Source organism: Crinia signifera, chromosome 19, assembly GCF_055691185.1.
Source record: "Crinia signifera chromosome 19, ASM5569118v1, whole genome shotgun sequence".
In the NCBI taxonomy this organism is placed as follows: domain Eukaryota; kingdom Metazoa; phylum Chordata; class Amphibia; order Anura; family Myobatrachidae; genus Crinia; species Crinia signifera.
In genome coordinates this window covers 34,146,328-34,166,395 of record NC_139226.1, presented here as the reverse complement: position 1 = coordinate 34,166,395, position 20,068 = coordinate 34,146,328, and the positions used below count along the sequence as shown (strand labels likewise).

The window sequence follows — 20,068 nt, the reverse complement described above, 5'->3', positions numbered from 1 at the left end:
AAGAAGCAGGGCACTATAATCTGTCACAATAAGAAGCGGGGCACTATAATAAGTCACAATAAAAAGCGGGGCACTATAATCTGTCACAATAAGAAGTGAGGGCACTATATTCTGTCACAATAAGAAGCAGGGCACTATAATCTGGCACAATAAGAAGAGGGGGCACTATAAGCTGGCACAATAAGAAAAGGGGGCACTATAATTTGTCACAAGAAGAAGTGGAGGCACTAAAGAGTGGCACAATAGGAAGTGGGGGCACTATAGAGTGGCACAATAGGAAGTGGGGGCACTATAGAGTGGCACAAGAGGAAGTGGGGACGCTATAGTGTGGCACATGAGAAACAGACAATACTATAAAAATATACACATGACACAGCCACAGGATTTGCACTGAGACGCCACTAACGGCCCCTCTAAACCGTCACCTGCAAGCAACGATGCAACCACTGTGGGAAATGCACAGTGCCGCTTACATGCATGCACAGGGGCCATAAATCTCTCCACTGTGTCCAAAATTGACAAGGGGACCATCGATTAATCAGGATGTTTATCGGGGACAGCAATCTGAAAACTTGTCTTGTTCCTGGAAATCCTGGCACCAGTCACAGCAGCAGGCGCAGCTTTTGTACATAAATAATATTTATTGTACCCTTAATATTCCGAGCACTGAGTGTGCGTCACGCAGAGAAGTAAATAAGTCAGATAGTACATTAAATACTCTTGTATACTGTTATTATTTATTTAGGATTAGGAACATATTTAGATGTTAATTATTTATAAAAGATTGCGATTATAAAAGTGCAGGGAGCCTCTGTTATCAACAGAACAATGTGTGTCTCTGGCTTGTGGATATGTACCCACGAATCTGTTATGCGGAGCGTTGTTTGACATGCAGAGCGTTTTGTTTATGTACGGAGTACAGTGTTGTTTTTCTGCATCTCTGTAACATGCAGAGCGGGGATTCCCTACTTGTAACATGCAGAGCGGGGATTCCCTACTTGTAACATGCAGAGCGGGGATTCCCTACTTGTAACAAGCAGAGCGGAGATTCCCTACTTGTAACATGCAGAGTGTGAATTCCCTACTTGTAACATGCAGAGATGCGCGGTTCCTTATAAGCAGCGTTATATGGGCATTCTCCTCCGCTGGGTTCCCAGGGGGCGCGCATTTGGCAGGCGGCGTTTATGGGCTCGCTAAGCAGCATATGCTGAATCAGGCCCATGGTGTGTAAGGCCGGCACATTTTATAGGCAGCAAATGATAATGTGCAGGAAGGTGGCAGGGAATGAGTTATGTATAAATGAATGGCCAGGCTCTGCCCTCCTGCAGGTTGGTGCCATGAGCCGAGGAGGAGGTCATTCCGGCCTTGTCTGCACCCTTTGTTCATTGTATCCTGCAAACATCCCAGTGTGAATGAATGTATTCCAAATATCTCGAAAGTGTGTGTGTGTGTGTGTGTGTGTGTGTGTGTGTGGGGAGGCCAGAGCGCTGAGTCATTTGGATAAATGACAAGGTCCGTCAGATCTGCAGGGATTTCTTACAGACGTAACAGTTTCTGGGATACGAGATGCCACGTACAGTAAATGTTGTTGGAACCAGACTGGTGTAGCGCTAATGGGGGATGCAGTTAAAATCCCGGCGGTCGGGATCCCGGCGTTCAGAATCCCGACCACCGAAATCACGACACTTTCTCCCTCCGTGGGTGTCCACGACACCCCTGGAGGGAGAATAAATTAGAGTGCTGAGCGTAGCGAGGAACGGGGCCCGCTGCGTGGCAAGAGCAGCAAGCCCGCAATGGGGGGCGATCCACGTCCCCCCCTTGTCGGGATTTCGGCGGTCGGGATTCCGGCGTCGGGATTTTGAATGCTGGGATCCCGACCGCCGGGATTTCATACTGAATCCGCTAATGGATGTGGTTCCTTGGCTGCCGCTGCATCCACACTTGTGTTTGTTGGTGGAGTCACTGGAATGGTAATATGTAAATGGTTCAGCATTCCCCTTGGGCAGATGGATGTGCCATGAGATGCCCACTTTCTGCACCACCTCCAGTGGTCCTAGACCAGTGTTTTTCAACCACTGTTCCGTGGCACACTAGTGCGCCTTGAGCTGTTCTCAAGTGTGCCCCCAGATCTAGAGATGCCCAAACCAGCTTACAGCCACCACCAGTTCAACTGTTATTTACTGGTCTCTTCTATGCATGTAAAGGGCCAATGTATTTTATTTTTGTTACCTGTGGGAACCAGTGTGATTGTTTTTATATGGTGCCAATAAGTTTTTTTTTCCCTGTGGGGGCCAATGTGTTTTGCCCAGTCGGAATCTCATGGTGTTCCTTCGGAAATGTAAAAATCTTATTTATTGTGCCGCAATGTAAAAAGGTTGAAAATCACTGTCCTAGACACTCCACCACCAGTGCACCATCGACACTGGCACCTGCCTTGTAGCAAGTGGTCTCTCTGTCTTTTCATGGCTTCTGTTGAAGCAGCTGATCTGAGAATGCAGCACAATGGCACTGAAACACAAGTGACATTCCCATGAGATATTTTTACACTCACTTCAGGCCGCCTCACAATCGACGCCTACTAGGAACGCCCAGAAATTTTCTGACACTTTTCTGATAATGGAGGAGAGATATCAAAGATTGGAGAGAGGTAAAGTGAGGTGAGATAATGTACCAGTCACTCAGCCCCAACTGTCATTTTTAAATCACAATGTGGCAGTTAGGTGTTGCTTTATCACAGTTTGATACATCTCCTCTAATGTCTGAATGGATCTCAACAGCAGCTTTGTGCCTTCGCTCAGGGTAATGCATGCCCCTAGGCTTTTTCTGGATATTTTACACCTGCACTGTATCAGATAATTGCCCCATAATTAGGGAGGCCAATCCCGGAATCATGGGATTGAGCATTTTTCAATCCCGAATCGCAGGACTGAAACAAAGCCCTGTGATTAGCATCCCTAGTCATGATTCTAATGGTCAGAATGGTGATGACAGCATGGCGAAGGAGGGAATCACAAAAGGGGACAGGTAGGTAAACCATCCCATCTTCACAGCCTAAACCTAACCTTCACCTCCTCACAGCCTAACCCTAACCTTCCCCAATCGCAGCCTATCCCTAACCTTCCCCTCCCCGCAGCTTAACCCTAACCTTCCCCAATCGCAGCCTATCCCTAACCTTCACCTCCCCGCAGCCTAATACTAACCTTCCCCAATCGCAGCCTATCCCTAACCTTACCCTCCCCGCAGCCTAACCCTAACCTTCCCCAATCGCAGCCTATCCCTAACCTTCACCTCCCCGCAGCCTAAACCTAACCTTCCCCAATCGCAACCTATCCTTAACCTTCACCTCCCCGAAGCCTAACCCGAACCTTCCCCAATCGCAGCCTATCCCTAACCTTCCCCTTCCCGCAGCCTATCCCTAACATTCCCCTTCCTGCAGCCTATCCCTAACCTTCCCCTTCCCGCAGCCTATCCCTAACCTTCTTCACAGCCTAACCCTAACCTTCCCCTCCCCACAGCCTAACCCTAACCTTCCCCTCCCCACAGCCTATCCCTAACCTTCACCTCCCCGCAGCCTAACCCTAACCTTCCCCAATCGCAGTCTATCCCTAACCTTCACCTCCCCGCAGCCTAACCTTAACCTTCCCCAATCGCAGTCTATCCCTAACCTTCCCCTCCCCACAGCCTAACCTTAACCTTCACCTACCCGCAGCCTAACCCTAACCTTCCCCTCCCCACGGCCTACCCTAACCTTCCCCTCCCCACAGCCTAACCCTAACCATTCCCTCCCCACAGCCTAACCCTAACCTTCCCCTCCCCATGGCCAAACCCTAACCTTCCCCTCCTCACAGCCTAACCTTAACCTACCCCTCCCCACAGCCTAACCCTAACCTTCCCCTCCCCGCAGCCTAACCCTAACCTTCCCCTCCCCACGGCCTAACCCTAACCTTCACCTCCCCACGGCCTAACCCTAACCTTCCCCTCCCCGCAGCCTAACCCTAACCTTCCCCTCCCCGCAGCCTAACCCTAACCTTCACCTCCCCACGGCCTAACCCTAACCTTCCCCTCCCCACGGCCTAACCCTAACCTCCCCCTCCCCACAGCCTAACCGTCCCCTCCCCACAGCCTAACCGTCCCCTCCCCACAGCCTAACCCTAACCTTCCCCTCCCCACGGCCTAACCCTAACCTCCCCCTCCCCACAGCCTAATCGTCCCCTCCCCACAGCCTATCCCTAACCTTCCCCTGACCTGGCCTTTGTACCAATTAGCGTGACATATTGATTTATGTTGCTATAAGGAAATCTAATAAAGATACAGTTACATCTTACATCACATGACGTCAGCCGCCCGCCCTGTCTTCCTCCCGGCGCCCAGATTGGCTTTTATGTGCGAAGGTATGAGAAATCATTTGATGATTGGTGACCATCGACTGATTTCTCCTGCAGCGGCGGCATGCGAGGGGATGTGTCTTCATTACAAGGGGATTCTGCGACACAGGTGCTCGTAACCTGCGAGCTTCGCAGCATTCTGAGCTGATTAGAATCACCCCCAAAATCTGCTTTCTTATACCCCTTTCACATCGCACCTATTTACCGGGTTCATGACGGTTTCTTGCCAGTTCAACCCTGTAAATGGTGCGATGTGAAAGGGGTTACTGGGTCCCGTAAACCGGTAGCAACACGGCAATATGAACTAGTAAAAGAGAAGGGTTCTTACTGGTTCGTTGCCGTGTTGCTTTGCGGTGTGAACAGGTTAATTGGGTCGAGCGACCAGTTTCCCGTTCACACAAATAGAGGAGGCGGTGCTTGGAGCAGTGCCAGCTCTAAGCGCTGCCTCCTCTCCCGCCCCCGATGATGCTCTGCCACGCCCCCAGATGACGGCAATATTGCCGGTTCGCTGAGGAGGGCTGAACAGACCAAAATGCAGGGTTGCTCCAGGACTGAACCGTTTCCTGGTGCGACTCCGCATTTTGCGGTCTGATTGGTTATTATCTACTCACTGTAACTCGATTGTATTTTTGAACATTATTTGCCAAATTGGAGTAATCAGCAAACGTGTCAATGAATGTATCACCTAGAAGCATCAATTTTTTGCTTTGTTAGTTGTAAATTGTTATATATGAAATGGCAACACATTGATCCTTATTGGGGAATAACGACAGTACTGTATCTCACACAGCTACACACATTTCCACCTGTGGTTTCAGACACAAAACTATGATTATTACACATAATTGTAGGGAGAATCTTATCCTTGCAAACAAAAAGAATTGGTGACAACATTCAGTTTTTTTTTCTTGCAATGATGATATGAGAATTTGCATTTTTGATATGCTAATTATTTCTCTGAATCGTTTCTGCCATTATATTGTATACCTGGATATTTTGACACATTTAAACAGTGGCTGATCATCAGGGGTGTCACTTCCCAATTACAACTGTTACGTTTCTAAAGGATCTTCTCGGGAAGGGACCCAAACCTCCATGTTTATCACTATGGGGGGTCCTGGAGATACTCAGACAGGTGTCTGTTACTTAGCAGGATCTGGCATTTTAGTGTTGCATACTGGATGGGGACATTTGGGAGCAGCCTACACCCCTGTAGTGGTGCCTCTGCTGATAATATTATAAATTAATAGCACTTATTAATTAACACTTACTGAGGCACATCTAATGCTGGGTACACACTAATAGATATATCTGCAGATCAATTTATCTGCATATATATCTGCAGGGTTGTTGAGAGGGGGAGATCCCCCTCTCCCCCTTTGCAGGGAGCTGGGCAGTGGGGAAAGAGGACAGGCTGCCGCCGCAGCACAGCCTCTCTCCCCAGCTCAGCACATGCTGCTTAGTGCCATGTGCTGAGCTGAGGAGAGAGACAGATGCAGCGGCAGCCTGTCATCTCTTTCCACACCCCTGCCCGGGACCCACGCCCCCTCAATGTCACTGGGGACCGGCTGACCTTTTGGCAACCCGTATATCTGCAGACAGATTGGGCAGTGTGTCCTCTGTTCACACTGTCGGAACTGACATCCAAGTGGGCAGGTGCATGTTGCATTTGCATGCAAGTGTGCACCCAGCTTTGCCATAGCAGAAGCAGAACTATGGCGTACAGGCAGTGGTGTATTTATAATGGGTGCAATGTGTGCAGTGCACAAAGGCCCCTGAGTCCCAGGGGGCCACACACCATGCACACTGCACCCATTGTTTAATACTTACCTATCGAGTGTCCCACAATGAAGGCAGCAGCACTGCCGGAATCGCCGGAAAAATAAACCGCGGCGCATGCGCAGTAGAGTCTGAGTTCTCCAGTGCTCAAGCTCTACTGCGCAGCGCTGGCCGGGAGAGGGGGGGGGGGGGCCGAAAGGGTGTGGCAGCACACAGGCCACCTCCTCTCTTAAAGTGCCTCCGCATGCAAGGGCATTACTTTGTGGGTGTGTTCACACTAAAGCAGTGCCCAGTGCCACATATGCAGACCTGCTCGTGAGCTAATGTATGCCTGTTAGTATAGGGCAGGTGCATTTGTAGCCCCGGACACATTTGCAGTGCATACTTGTCTACTTTTGAATCATCATCTCCAATTAAAGGTGACGGAGCTAAAATGACGCCGTTCACATCATTGTTGCTCCACCCCCTCCCTAGGTTCAACTTCTGACATTTCCCGGTAATATCTTCCGATCCTGCCCATTTGATTAGGAAGTGGGGGCCTCCCGCAACTTGTAGACACGTACGCTGCTGTGTGGAAAATATCAATGGGTGCAACCAGTGGCGTAGCTACGTTTTGGGCGCCCCCCCGCCGTTAGGGGGGGCGCCCATACCCACCCCCCGCCGCCGCCCCGTCGAACACCCCCCCCCAGGCCGCCCCGTCGCCTATGCTAACCCCATCCCCCGCAGTCTTACCTATCTCGCTGGTCCCGGCGGCTCCGTCCGTTCATCTGCTGAGGACCACCACAAAATGGCCGCCCCTGTACAGCAGACAGTTTCAGAGAACTGTTTGCTATATGGGGGCGGCCATTTTGTTGTGGTCCTCATCAGAAGAACGGAGCCGCCGGGACCAGCAAGATACGTAAGTCTGCGGGGGATTGGGGGGTAGGTAACTATAGCACCGCAGCCCCCGGCGCCCCCACATGCACAGCGACCCCCCGCGGTGGCGGGGGCTGCGGTGCTATAGTTACGCCCCTGGGTGCAACCACGTTTGCACATCCATGCGATTTAGAATCAGGCTCTTCTTCCTCTCCTGGACACTTGCCCTGACTGCCCACTGATAATATGCTCCCACCTGGCTGTTAGAGAAATAGAACTTATAAAAGGACCTTATTCTGATTGACTCGCAAGGCTGCGAAATTCGGTCCGAATGAATCTGAATAAGGTCCCAAGTGTAGGCCTCGTAAAAAACATGAGGAGGCCAGCTCACTAACAGACAGTACATGTATATTAATTGTCTGCCACACATCACACACGTTTGTAATTGTTACACATTAACAGCCAGCTGCTTCTAATCAGTTCAACTGTCTCCAAACCAAAGGCAGCTTCCGCCCATCTCCCGCCACAGCTCTCCCCAACCTGTTCCTCTTGTTACATCGATCTCCCCTCGATTTTGCTTTGGAACCAGCCTCTTACACCTTGGTGCCACTCTCATACGCCTTCAGACTGGCACCTTGACAGCTCTGCAGAGGCTGGGTACCAGCAATACAATTTCACAAGATATGGTACATTGCTTCCTGGAATTTATCCAGCCCAATATTCACCAATCATTCCAGCTCAGTGGGTGCATTTATGCATACAGAGTAATCATTAGTACAGACCCTTGATTGATTTTGCAGGTGATTTAAAAAGCTCAGCCATTCTTGAATCCTTCACTGCCACACAAAGCATTGCCTATGTGCCTGCTTACACAGGGTACAGGGTTTCACGCAGCATGTCACAGGCGGCCAAGATGATAATATATGTATCAGGACTTCTGCTGCTGAGTAAAGGGAAGGTACTCCCAGAATCCCACTGTGCAGCGCAAAAAGGAGCATTGATTGGCTTCACCTGGAGAGAGGATGGGTTGGCGGAGTGGTGAAACCCCTGGGGAGATCTCAGTATGGGTAATTGCGTCGAACCCATATTAGGTCAACATGCATTGGGTCGACAACTGAAAGTCGACATGGGTAAGGTAGACCCAAGAGATAGGTCGACATTAGCTAAGGTCGACAGGGTTGGGTGGTCGACACAAGCATTAGGATAACAATGGCAAGGTCGACAGACAAAAGATCAACGTGAGTTTTTCACATTTTTCGACATGAGTCAAAGTCGACATGGGCATCCTCCCACTCCATTACTCAAAAGATCGACGTGAGTTTTTCACATTTTTCGACATGAGTCAAAGTCGACATGGGCTCCCTCCCACTCCATTACTCAAATGAACCCTCATGCAAGCTTCTGGGTATTTGAATGATAGGTCAACAGTGTCTAGTTTGACAGTCAAACGGTCGACATGCACTACATTGGAAAAAAGTCGACATGCACAATGCGGGCATTGGCGAATGGTCGAAAATATCAGAATGTCGACCTGAATATGGTTGACACATGATAGGGTTAACATGAGTTTTCCATATTTCTGTCTTTCAATTTTTTTGTCTATGCGCCACACTAATTGGGGGTCAACATGCAAAGGTGTCAGCATTATCACCCCCCCCCCCTGAAAAACCATGTCGACCCTTTCAGGTGTCAACTTTTTCCACATTGACCTTTGATCGAGCCAACCCATTTGTCAATGTCACCTTTGTTTATGTCGACAGTTTAAAAAATTTCAAACTTGTGCACAACGACCGTTTGTCACTGTTGACCTTTTTTGCCGGTTGACCTATTGGTGTCGACATATTGACTGTCTACTTAGACACTGTACACCTTTTAATCCGGAAAAGATATAAAGCCATATTCGCCATCAGGGGTACATTTTAATTTACTAAAGCTTCTAAAAAGGAAAAGAGGGGCTGTTGCCATAGCAACCAATCAGATTCTAGGATGCAATAGAGAAACAATGGACAGAATCTGATTGGTTGCTTTGGGCAACATCACCTCTTTTAATATTTAGCACCTTTACTAACTACCCCTAAGGGGCAATTTTAAGAAGGATCGCACATACAGTGCGATCTGGGTGGAATCTTACTGTCCTGGCTTGCATTGTAATATGCGGTTCTAACATCCGGATTTATCTCCCTTGGACAGGGCTCTGAAAGGAGCACGTTCCTGTGCTGCGCTCAGCCAAGTGTCGGGGGCTCTGCATGCGCGGATAGCGCTGACCCCCAGCTGACCCGTGCTGACTGCTCTGCCCCGCCAGCAGTGTGGTAAGTAGCCCATAGGCTACAATGGGCTGCCATCATCTAAGAATGGTTTTAGTTCTCGGACTCGATGCCATACTGCCCGATAGAAACCTATGGGGGATGTGGCTGTGGCCGAGCAGGGGAATCACAGCGGGGTTTGGAGATTCCTGTTGCGTTCCCTCCTAGATCCATCCTTGGAATACTTTAACAGGTGTTTTCGGGGAAATAGCCGCAAATATGAAATGATAAATGGGCCCGTGACTCACATATTCCATCTGCCCCACAGCAGTGCAGCATGGTTTTGCTCTGTTGAGTTGTGTGTAGTTTTGCTTTGCTAACAAAGCTGAAAAAGGCCCTATTGGTTTGATTCAGAGCTGTTCGCACAAGTCCAAATTCGTCCCCGTCCCCGATAATGGGGGTCTAAGCATGCGCTTGCACAATAATGTGCATGGGCAAACCGAGCACCTTCGGCAAATATTTAATTCGCATTGACAGGCAGGAGGAATTTCATGAAATGCTGGGCGGACCCCACCAAAGGTAGCCTTATTATCAGGGCTGGCATATGACATCATATCACGTCAGCACCCGCCCCCAATTCATCTAGAAAATGTTCCTGGCTTACTTTGCACAATGAACAGAGGGGTATTATTTTTTCCCTGTGCGGGCGCATGTGAGCAGATGCGTATACATCTGCTCGCAGCATAGTGCGGGGACTTGGGTGGCAGGGTTGCGCGTGCATTCGGCGGGGCAGCGTTTACCTGCTCACTTGACAGCGAATATACGCAGCCTAGCGAGCAGGTCTGAATTGGGCCCTAGATTCTCAATATCAGCTCTCATTTGGTGACACATTCAAGGGTATACGACGGGTGGATCAATAAGCACCTGTGTTAGAAGACAGATGGCGTTGCTGAGGAAAGGTGGTATTACTATCGGGTACTCAGGGCCAGCGCAACCTCTAGGCAGTCTTAGGCATTTGCCTAGGGCCCCGGCCACTGGACGGCGGACACTTGGAGCAGCCCCCCCCCCCCCTCAGATCAGGTGAGCGGCTCCCTCTCTCTCTCTCCCCAAGCCCCCCAACCCCCCCGTGGAGCGACGCTGCAGCGCATCGCCGCATCTCAAACCCCCCATTGAGCGAGACACTGCTCCTGTTCCTTTCTCTCGTCCCCCCCCCCCCCACGTGGAGCAACGCATCTCCCGCCGCCACCTGCTCGCCCCCCCCACCCCACCGTGGGAGCGAGATGCTACTCCAGTCCCTCTCTCTCTTTCTACCCCCCCGTGGAGCGACGCATCATTCTCCCGCCGCCGCTTCACCCACCCCCTCCCGTGGAGCGGGTGAGCGCCGGGGTGCCCATCCCCCTTCCCGCCTGGGGCGCTCTGGTGCCTTGCACCGGCACTTCGGGTACTACCATCTTTCAAACAACACCATACCAATTTCACATTGCTTCATAGCTTAGTTTTTTTTTCTCCACCACAACAATGCACCAGCTCCCTCATCCGGTATTGTTGTGGCCAAATTGTATGAATTGCACTATGAATTGTTGCCGCAACCACAGCACTCACTGACTTATTTCTGTTCCCTAACCTGAAAACGTGGCTCGCGGAATTTTTTTTAGCTCAAACGAGGAGGTCATCGTCGAGACAGAAGCCCATGGCCCTTATTCTGGTTGGTGCGGCCGGAGCCGCACACGGTGCTCCGGCCGCACAAACCAATCCCCGCCCACGAGACGGATCGCCACGGCCGTCCGTACACGGACGGCTGGCGATCCGCATAAAAATGGTGGGGCGTACGCCTCCACCATGGTGGGAGCTGCCCCCTGCATTCGATGGTCGTCGACCATCGAAGGCAGGGCCGCACGCCACAGCAGCTCCCGCAAGCTGAGACCACACGGACAATCGTCCGTGTGATAGCTTGTATGGGGGCTGAGAGCTGACATCCGGCGACGTCAGCTTTCCGCCCCCATCAGTGGCGTCATACCCTGATTAGCATGCATACGCCCCGCGTTTGCATGGGAACGCCCATGAAACGCGGGGCGTATACATAGGGAAATGAGGGTATGAAGCCCCTCACGCCCCTATACGCCCCCTTTGCGGCGGACGAAATACGTCTGCGGCGAATGGGGCTGCACATGCGCAGATTGACCTCTGCGCATGTGCAGACTAAAAACATCGGCGGTACGGCCGCACGCGGGCCGTACCGTCCGATTCAGAATAAGGGCCTATGTGAGTTTGAAAAAACTTATTTTTTAGTGGGTTTAAAGAAATGGCAGGGGAAAACTGTACTGCCGTGAACGGAGATTATGTTGAAAAAGAGAAAAAGTTTTGTGAAAAATTTTCATCTTTATTCTTAATACAGGTACTTATAGATCCACCCTCGTATTTACAACATTTTCCTAATTGATAAAAATGTATCTAAATTGTGTTTCAGTGGCTAGAAAGACACATTTATTAACAGATGATTTTTCATTTTAATACAGTTCGGGTTTTTCAGAATATTTTGTTTTTTTTCCCCCATCCCTAGTTTTCATACTTAGCTTGTCCCCCGATGTCTATGGCGCCTCCGGGATGCTTTTCAGTGGCATCTCCGGTCCCAGGGGTGCATTGCGCAAGTGGATCCTGAACGCCGCTGGGGAACACCGTGGATGTCGGGGGGAACCATCAGGGCTGGCAACAGAAATCTTGGGGCCCTGTACAATTATATTTCTGGGGCCCCCACCTAATCCCAAATCCACACAACCCTCTTCTGTACGAGCCTCATTTAACCTTTTGTTGCTCCAGATCCTGCTTTCAGGTGCGGACTTCTCTCGTTCTCAGTCCTGTTGGCCTGGCTCCTGGCTGCTGCCTTCTGCTGGCCTGTCACTTTCACAAAAGAATGCCGAGCACTACAAGCAGGCACGGAACAGACGACCCGCGCATGTGCTATAAAGTACAGGAGCCAGAGACTGAGGCTACAGTGCCAGCGGCGGGTATGGCTGTGCACGTGCGGCCACAGGCCATGTGCACACAGAGAGTAGATGGCTCTGAGCACCAAAAGGAAGGGCACACACACAGTAGACAGCAGTGGCACACAGTGTCAGTCAGACTCAGCCACACACAGATGGTGCACAGTAGACGGCCTGGCCGCGAGGGTCTCTGACAGGCCAGCGGCCATGATGTGGCAGGGAAGTTCTGGGGCCCTTGAGATTGCTGGGGCCCGTCACACTTGTCCCCCTTGACCCCCCCTGTCGCCTGCCCTGGGAACCATCAGGGCACCATGAGGCGATCAGGTAAGTACGGGAAAAAAATATTCCAAAACCCGAAAAATCCCTTATCCAAAATGCTTGTGGTCCCGAGGGATACTCAACCTGTATAATATAATATATTATAAAACACCAGTCCTGCAAATGGGCTGTAAGGCCTCTGAAACAACACATTGATTTTGTTTGAATTCCGTTGATTTGAAATTCCTAAAACTCCACTATTCCTCTATTGTGAGCTAATTATTCATTTTAGTACTAATTATTGTGTTGTTTATCGCTGTATGTGAAGTCATGTTTTATTTTATACATTTATACATTATGCAAATCCACGGTGGTATGGTTTATTTCATACAACTGTTATTATTGTAATAAATGATAGCTTTTACTGATGTGCAGATATTAATGCTTTATTTTTATTTATTTATGTAGAAACAATTATCTTTTTTTGATTATCGTCTGCCTCATTTTAATTAGCTAAATTGTCCAGATATCACATTAGCCCTGTTTTGTCCTCTCCCGTTTGGTTTGTTGGATGATTACTATGAGCGTATTTTTGGCTCATTGCATGCAGCGTCGAACCTGCTCTGTATACATTTGGCACCAGATGTAGAGCGACATATTCCATGGATCACATATGGCTGAATTGCTTGAAGCTGGGCACAGACATGGCACAACTTATTATTACTGGCGCCAGCTGTGGCTGACATGACAATTTTGCACTCTTTTATTTTCGAAGATGAACAAGATGCACAAAGGAGGGACAACCTGGCAGATAATATGATCTGTATTATTGTATAGCTCATAATACTATGAGTTGTTTTGCATACCTGCCAACTGTCTCGATTTTTGTGGGACTGTCCCATTTTTTGGGGGATGGTCCCATGTCTTGTCCGGGGCTGTCAGTGTTGGGGGTTGCGTTAGGAGTCCCCACTGCCCGACGATATGAGTCAATGCTGTGTGCGTGCGCACAGTGTCTATTTCCAGACATAGACGTAGGAGCTGGGGGCATGTCCAGCAGCTCACAGTGCCACTGGCCATGCCCCCACAGCTGGTAATATGGGGGTGTGGCCTCACAGAACATTGCAAGCATAGACTATACCCCTGGCCGCTAGATTATACCCACAAATTTTGAGCAGGCGAGCGCAGTGGTCCCCAGGTATGTATACATGCCTACTTACTTGAATGCTATTCTTTCTGTGAGATGCCTGATGAGAGGAAAGTAGCAGGCAAAGGGTTTGGGATTGGCCTTATGAATGCAGTGATTTGGGGCAAATTTGCATAGAGGCGGGGCTAAAATGAAGCAATTGGCACAGAATTGTGTGATGAGGCTCCGCCCCCTCCACTAGACTGCAGGTTAGCTCCCTGTTATGCCCACTTCAATAGGAAGGGGGCAGAATGTGGGAGTGGTGCCAACTCTTCCAGGGGTGCAAATGACTCCCCCCCCCCCTCCCCCCACAGGATCTGGGAGAGTAGGCAAGTATGTCTGTATATATTATACTACAATATAATTTCCACACTTTTCTGCATTTAGTAATGTTCTCTAATCTTTGGGGGCATTAGCATATTTATCAATATCAATATTTAATATAATGTGGAGTTGTTTTTGTAAAAAATAAAACCACAAACTCCTCTGAGCCCCTAAATGTGCATTATAGTAGTAAGCTAGTCATACTTGTAATGGGCTAGGTGTTCTGCTTCAGAATCAATCAAATGAATTGTGAAATAATATTCAGGGGTCCGGAGAACTTCAGTTGCATCAATCACCTCACAGCACTCTCTCCCACCCTCTCAGGCTCCCCCATTCCTGGGTCCCAGAGAGAAGTTCTGCAGTGGGAATTGCAGGAATCTATGATCAGTAAACTCTCTTTGCTCTAGGGAATAGGATTGCCACCTAACAACAGCTGGTCGGTTAGGTGCAAGCCTACCAGCTGTTGCTAAGTGGCAAGCCTTCCAACGAACGAAAATGTATAACATAAACTCTTACCCTTACTGTTAACAGCAGCAGCATGCCATGGATCAGTGCACACCAGCACAGATACCAAAGACCCTGTGTGATCATTGTTCTGCTGTCTCTTTCTCATGTCGGGGGTTACCACATGGGGGATACTAAGAGTGGTCAGCAGGGATTCCTGAGCAGCTACAGCATATCACAGTGATTACAGAAAATCACTTTATTGTAAAGAAACTCCTAAGTGACACCCCTGGCAGAATCTGAAGAATCCGGGAGATTAGGAGTACAATACAGGTCAGCAGGAGATTTATGGCAAAAACAGGAGCCTCCTGCAGGATGCCAGAGGGTAGGCAACTATGATGACCTGTATCCAGAGAGACGACTTTCACTCCCACGGGTCCAGCAGAATCTCCCATTCTTTCTGAGAGATAAGCAGGTTTATGTTACCCAGAAGCCCTGTTGACTCTTTGGCCAAGCAGCAGATAAATGCAAAGCGCATCCATCTATTGGGTGCATGGCACATGTCAGTGGTGCGAATAAAAACAATTTATTGAGTTCTAAAGCATTGAATCAAATGACAATATCCTCAGCAGTGAATCGGATTCAGACTGTGTATTATGCCGGGATTACTGTGTACTCCTGGGCCACGGTGTAATGTTGGCGACTCTTGGCATTGCTTTATGACAGATTTGGAAGCACGACACATCAATGTAAGAAGATTATCTCCTCCAATAAGGTTACCAAGGTTTTGGAACAACAACAACAAAAATGTGTCTGTGTTATTCCCAGCACAGCCAAAAGTTCTCAGAATAAAGTTATGCTTAGAACACCATCATAGTCTGCACACAGTACAGCAGGCATGTCCAAACTGTGGCCCTCCGGCTTTTGTGAAACTACACATCCCAGCATGCCTTGCCATTGTTTTAACATTGAATATACAAGGGTTTGTTTGCAAAGACGTAAACGGAAAGGCAAATGTGCTTTTTGGGTGCACTCTTGGAAATGAACAGTTTAAGATGTGTTAGTGAGTTAATTTTAAACTTAACTTTTATTAGACTTATTGTACTAAAAGGAAAAGTGACACTCTTAATCTATTCAATTAGTGTTCAACTTAATAGACAATAATAGATATTACTTTATAAAACATTCAATGTCCGCAGATGCAAATCCTGCTCTGCTATAATTGTTTAATCAGTGTACATGCAAGACAATTGTACGGTTCAAGTTACATTGATATCAATACACTAGTAACACCGTTCATTCAGATACTTGGCTTAGCAATATAATATTACTTTCTCTGATTAATCACCAAGGCGAGAATAATTGGATTTAATTAAAGTCCCAATTGTTCAATTCAACAGTAAATCTGTCTTTTGAAAATCATAAGTTCACTTTAGTGTTTGTGGGACTGGTCACTTCAAGTATCCACACACACCCACACACACACACACACACACACACACACACACGCACGCACGCGCGCGTTATCACTCAAAATATATTAGATTTCTATAATAATGACTGTTGGTTAAATTGCTACCTGTGGCATGGGTTTGTGGCTTGGAAAGCCACCAAGGTAGGACAACAAAAAGGTAAGGAGGAACTCCTGCAGTAGGATGCTCCTAAGCATCTGCTGTTCGATCACCTACCCTGCTCTGTACCATACCAGATATTCACCAGGAGTTACCTCTCTGGTTACTGGTCTGGCCCCTCATTGGTTTAATTAGTTTCTACCCTCCAGTGGGGTATGGTGGTACAATCTGCAGGTTGGTATCAAATGAGAGTACCAGGTTGACTGCTTCTAGGAGGAAAACTGAAAACACTTCTGCTGTCGGGCTAGGCATGTGACGCCCCCTGATGCAATCAACAATGCAGGGAAGGCATCATCTGTCCAGTCGGATGAGAGAGTGTTTGAAATATAGATAAGACATAAATGTTCAGGTAGTGGGCGTGCACAGGCTTCTGCTTTCAGGGATCTGTAGTTCACATTGAATCCCTAATGAGAGAGTCTTATGCTGGTCACTCACGTATCCTGGATAGTGTAGAGCAGGGGTGGCCAGATTTTTGTGTCCCGGGATCTACTTTTAGTTCACATATTTAGCGGATATCTACCAATGGGCCTGATTCGGAGGTGACCATATACTGATATTTAGTTTTGCTATTCCGCATGCATGAAAGTACCGGAAACCCCTTACTGCAGACCCGTACATCTAACTGTACGATGGCGGGCACAGTTGCACATGGCATTGCTGCCAGTAGAGATGGTAACTGTATATTTCTGCAGATATGAATATATAAGAATCAGCAACTGCACATACATACACAAACATACATACATACATACATACATATGTTCGCTAGGCTGCTAACATACACGACCTACCGAACAGTCTGTATCAATGGAACCATTAAGACTGCCCACAGTTATCACTCCTGAGCTGTCAGCAATCCACGTGGGATCATGCCTCTATAATATGCAATTCATGAGTTTAACATCTTCCAAATGTAACATGGAATTAATATAATTTTTCTTATTTATTTTTTTACTTTCGGTCAGTTGTGTACTTATTGTCTGTGATTGGAACCTCTGCAGTGTGAATCCTGTTCTACCCCTTTCACATCACAAAATGCAGTGTCGCACTGGGACTTTGAAACGGTTCAGTCCCTGGACAACCCTGCATTTTACTCTGTTCACATCCCCTCAGCGAACTGCCAATATTGCCAGTTCGCTGACCTCACCCAGGGGCGTGGCAGAGCATCATCGGGGGAGGTGGAGGAGGCAACGCTTAGTGCTGGTGCTGCTCCAAGCACTGCCTCTTCCATTGGTGTGAACGGGAAACGAGTCACTCGACCTTATTAACCTGTTCACACCGCAAAGCAACACGGCAACGAACCAGTAAGAACCCTTCTTTTTTACTGGTTCATATTGCCGTGTTGCTACCGCTTTGCAGGACCCAGTAACCCCTTTCACATCGCACCACTTACCGGGTCGAACCGGCAAGAAACCGGCATGAACCTGGTAATCACAGTAGGTGCGATGGGAAAGGGGTATAGCTTGCTTTTTATTTTACCCTTGTATGTCCTATTGTCATGTATTGCTAATTGCACATTTTAACCTACGTACTGCGTCCAAGATGGCCGCCTCGCCTGGGACTCTCCTGTGCAGAAAGAGCCGTGACTGGTTATGCAATGATCTCTCCTAATCCCAATGTGCGTAGGAGGAATAATCCTTGGCATCGATAACACAAAATGTCTGTCACACCTTTGTATTTTATTCATTATTTCTGTATTCTCTGAAACCTAAACTTCTGTAATACGTTCACGTTATCTGTAACGTGTCCTGTGCCGAATTGGAGAAAATATTGTAGAAATATAATTCTTCTTCTTTTTCTTCTTCTTCCTTTCTTAAATCTTGTTTTTATTTGTATTTATTATTATTATTATTATTATTTATCAGGAGTTAATAACCCATATATCATATAACCGACTTGCATTATTCACATACAACACATACAAATATAATGTTTCCCTACCAAACCTTGAGCACATATTAGTCGGAGGCATTGATTCATTACTCCATAATCCCAGCCCATTTGTATGGTCAGCTCAGTGATTGGGGTGTAAACTTACTCCATAAGCCCCGCCCATTTGTATGGTTACCTCAGTGATCGGGGTATAAGCCTACTCCATAAGCCCCGCCCATTTGTATGGTCAGCTCAGTGATCGGGGTGTAAACTTACTCCATAAGCCCCTCCCATTTGTATGGTCACCTCAGTGATCAGGGTGTAAGCCTACTCCATACGCCCCTCCCATTTGTATGGTCACCTCAGTGATCAGGGTGTAAGCCTACTCCATAAGCCCCTCCCATTTGTATGGTCACATCAGTGATTAGGGTGTAAGCCTACTCCATACGCCTCTCCCATTTGTATGGTCACCTCAGTGACCAGGGTGTAAGCCTACTCCATACGCCCCTCCCATTTGTATGGTTACCTCAGAGATCAGGGTGTAAGCCTAATCCATTTACTTTCCATTACCACCTCTAATCTCATTTACCCACCAGCCCTCACTGCGACCTCCTGACCTTTTGGAGCATTTATTAATATAAATAAAGACAAATTCACACAAAATATATTTAATAAATAAATTCAAACTTTTATTTTAAGTAAAATGTATATATTATTTTTGCTCTGCATTATAAAATAGGGAATACTGGAACAGGATTGTTCCAGAACTCTTACACACTTGTCCTATAAGAGGAACAAGATGGTGGAGTCATCCATCAGCACTCAGGAGAGGAAAAACCCCCTGTGGGGGAAACCTCTGGGGACCCATGGCTGACGGACTGCCCGTCCCTCTAGGCATTAAGAGACTTTGCAGAGTTTGCCCAAACCACCCACCCACTAACCTTATATAACCCGTCATCCCTTCTGTCACCCCAAATCTGTATTTTAACTTTTTTCTCAGATGATGAAGAACGCACCCGATGGCACCGGGGGGCACGCGCATGTCCACAGTAATGGGGGAGAGAGACAAGGTAGGGGGGAGAGACAGACAAGGTAAAGGGGCGAGACAGACAAGGTAGGGGGCGAGAGAGACAAGGTAGGGGGAAAGAGACAAGGTAGCTAGCTACCCATTAGTATTAGGACTCCATGTAAGAATCAGCCAGAACCCCTTTAGGACTCGTCTCTGGTGCTATAAGGGGTTAGGGCTGCAATGATATATATAGGACAGCTCTAACTCTGTTTCCTATGTCCCCACCGGGTCTGATCTCTATACACATACACAGACGGCCGTCATGTATGTGCATTAGTCAGTAACCCATTGCCAACAGGCTGCTGGCAACACAGCAGAGGATACAGCGGAGGAGGGGACACCGCTGGTCCTCGCTGGAAAGATACTGTGTGTGATGGTAAATACCAGCGGCATATCCTGCGTATCACACTGACACTAACACAATATGCTGCCAGTATTTAGTATCACTCTTACATGGAGCCCAAACTATGATAAAGCTATAACAACAGTATCAGATAATAACAAAGTAATGGCTAAAGCACAATATACATCTCTCACACTCCTGCACATTAATAAGTAGGGATCCGAATGGGGGACTTGATGCAGCATAGGACACCTTAGTGCCTTGCGACACGTCCTAACCGCTCCATACAGGGTTTATCCAGCGCCATCCAGACACCGCCCTTAGGTGTCCCAGTCACAGCCCTAATGGCTGCTAGGTACGGTTCTGCCTCCCTAGGTGTGAGATTCTGTTTTTATCCAATACTGTCCTGTCGGTCAGGTGATCAGTCATATATTACAGTAGTCGCGCTTCGAGTCTGCCGCCGCATCGCACTAACCTGCCCTTATCTCTGTCCAGTCACTAACCTTATGTGAGTATGTCCTCCTGCTGGTGAGCTGCGCACTGCCCGGAGTTCTGTGAGGTGAATGAGTGAGACAGCCTCAGTACAGCCCTGATTATGACATCACTATGACCTCACAGACCCCACCTGATTGGCCAGTTTGTGGTTTGAGGCCCATTATGACATCACAGCTCCTTTGTCTTTTGCATGACTGACCTGAGGG

General features: G+C 48.1%; 2 long non-coding RNA genes across 2 annotated transcripts in view; one reads left to right on the top strand and one right to left on the bottom strand.

Annotated features, from left to right (window-relative positions):
• LOC146042355 (uncharacterized) overlaps positions 1 to 20,068 on the top strand; it is a 69,998-nt gene that overhangs the window by 6,529 nt on the left and 43,401 nt on the right. The gene's annotated exons all lie outside the window — the stretch shown is intronic.
• LOC146042356 (uncharacterized) overlaps positions 18,619 to 20,068 on the bottom strand; it is a 49,626-nt gene continuing 48,176 nt past the window's right edge. The window contains exon 2 of the long non-coding RNA XR_014463846.1: positions 18,619 to 19,919. This is a non-coding gene — a long non-coding RNA (uncharacterized LOC146042356). The remainder of the gene's footprint in view (positions 19,920 to 20,068) is intronic.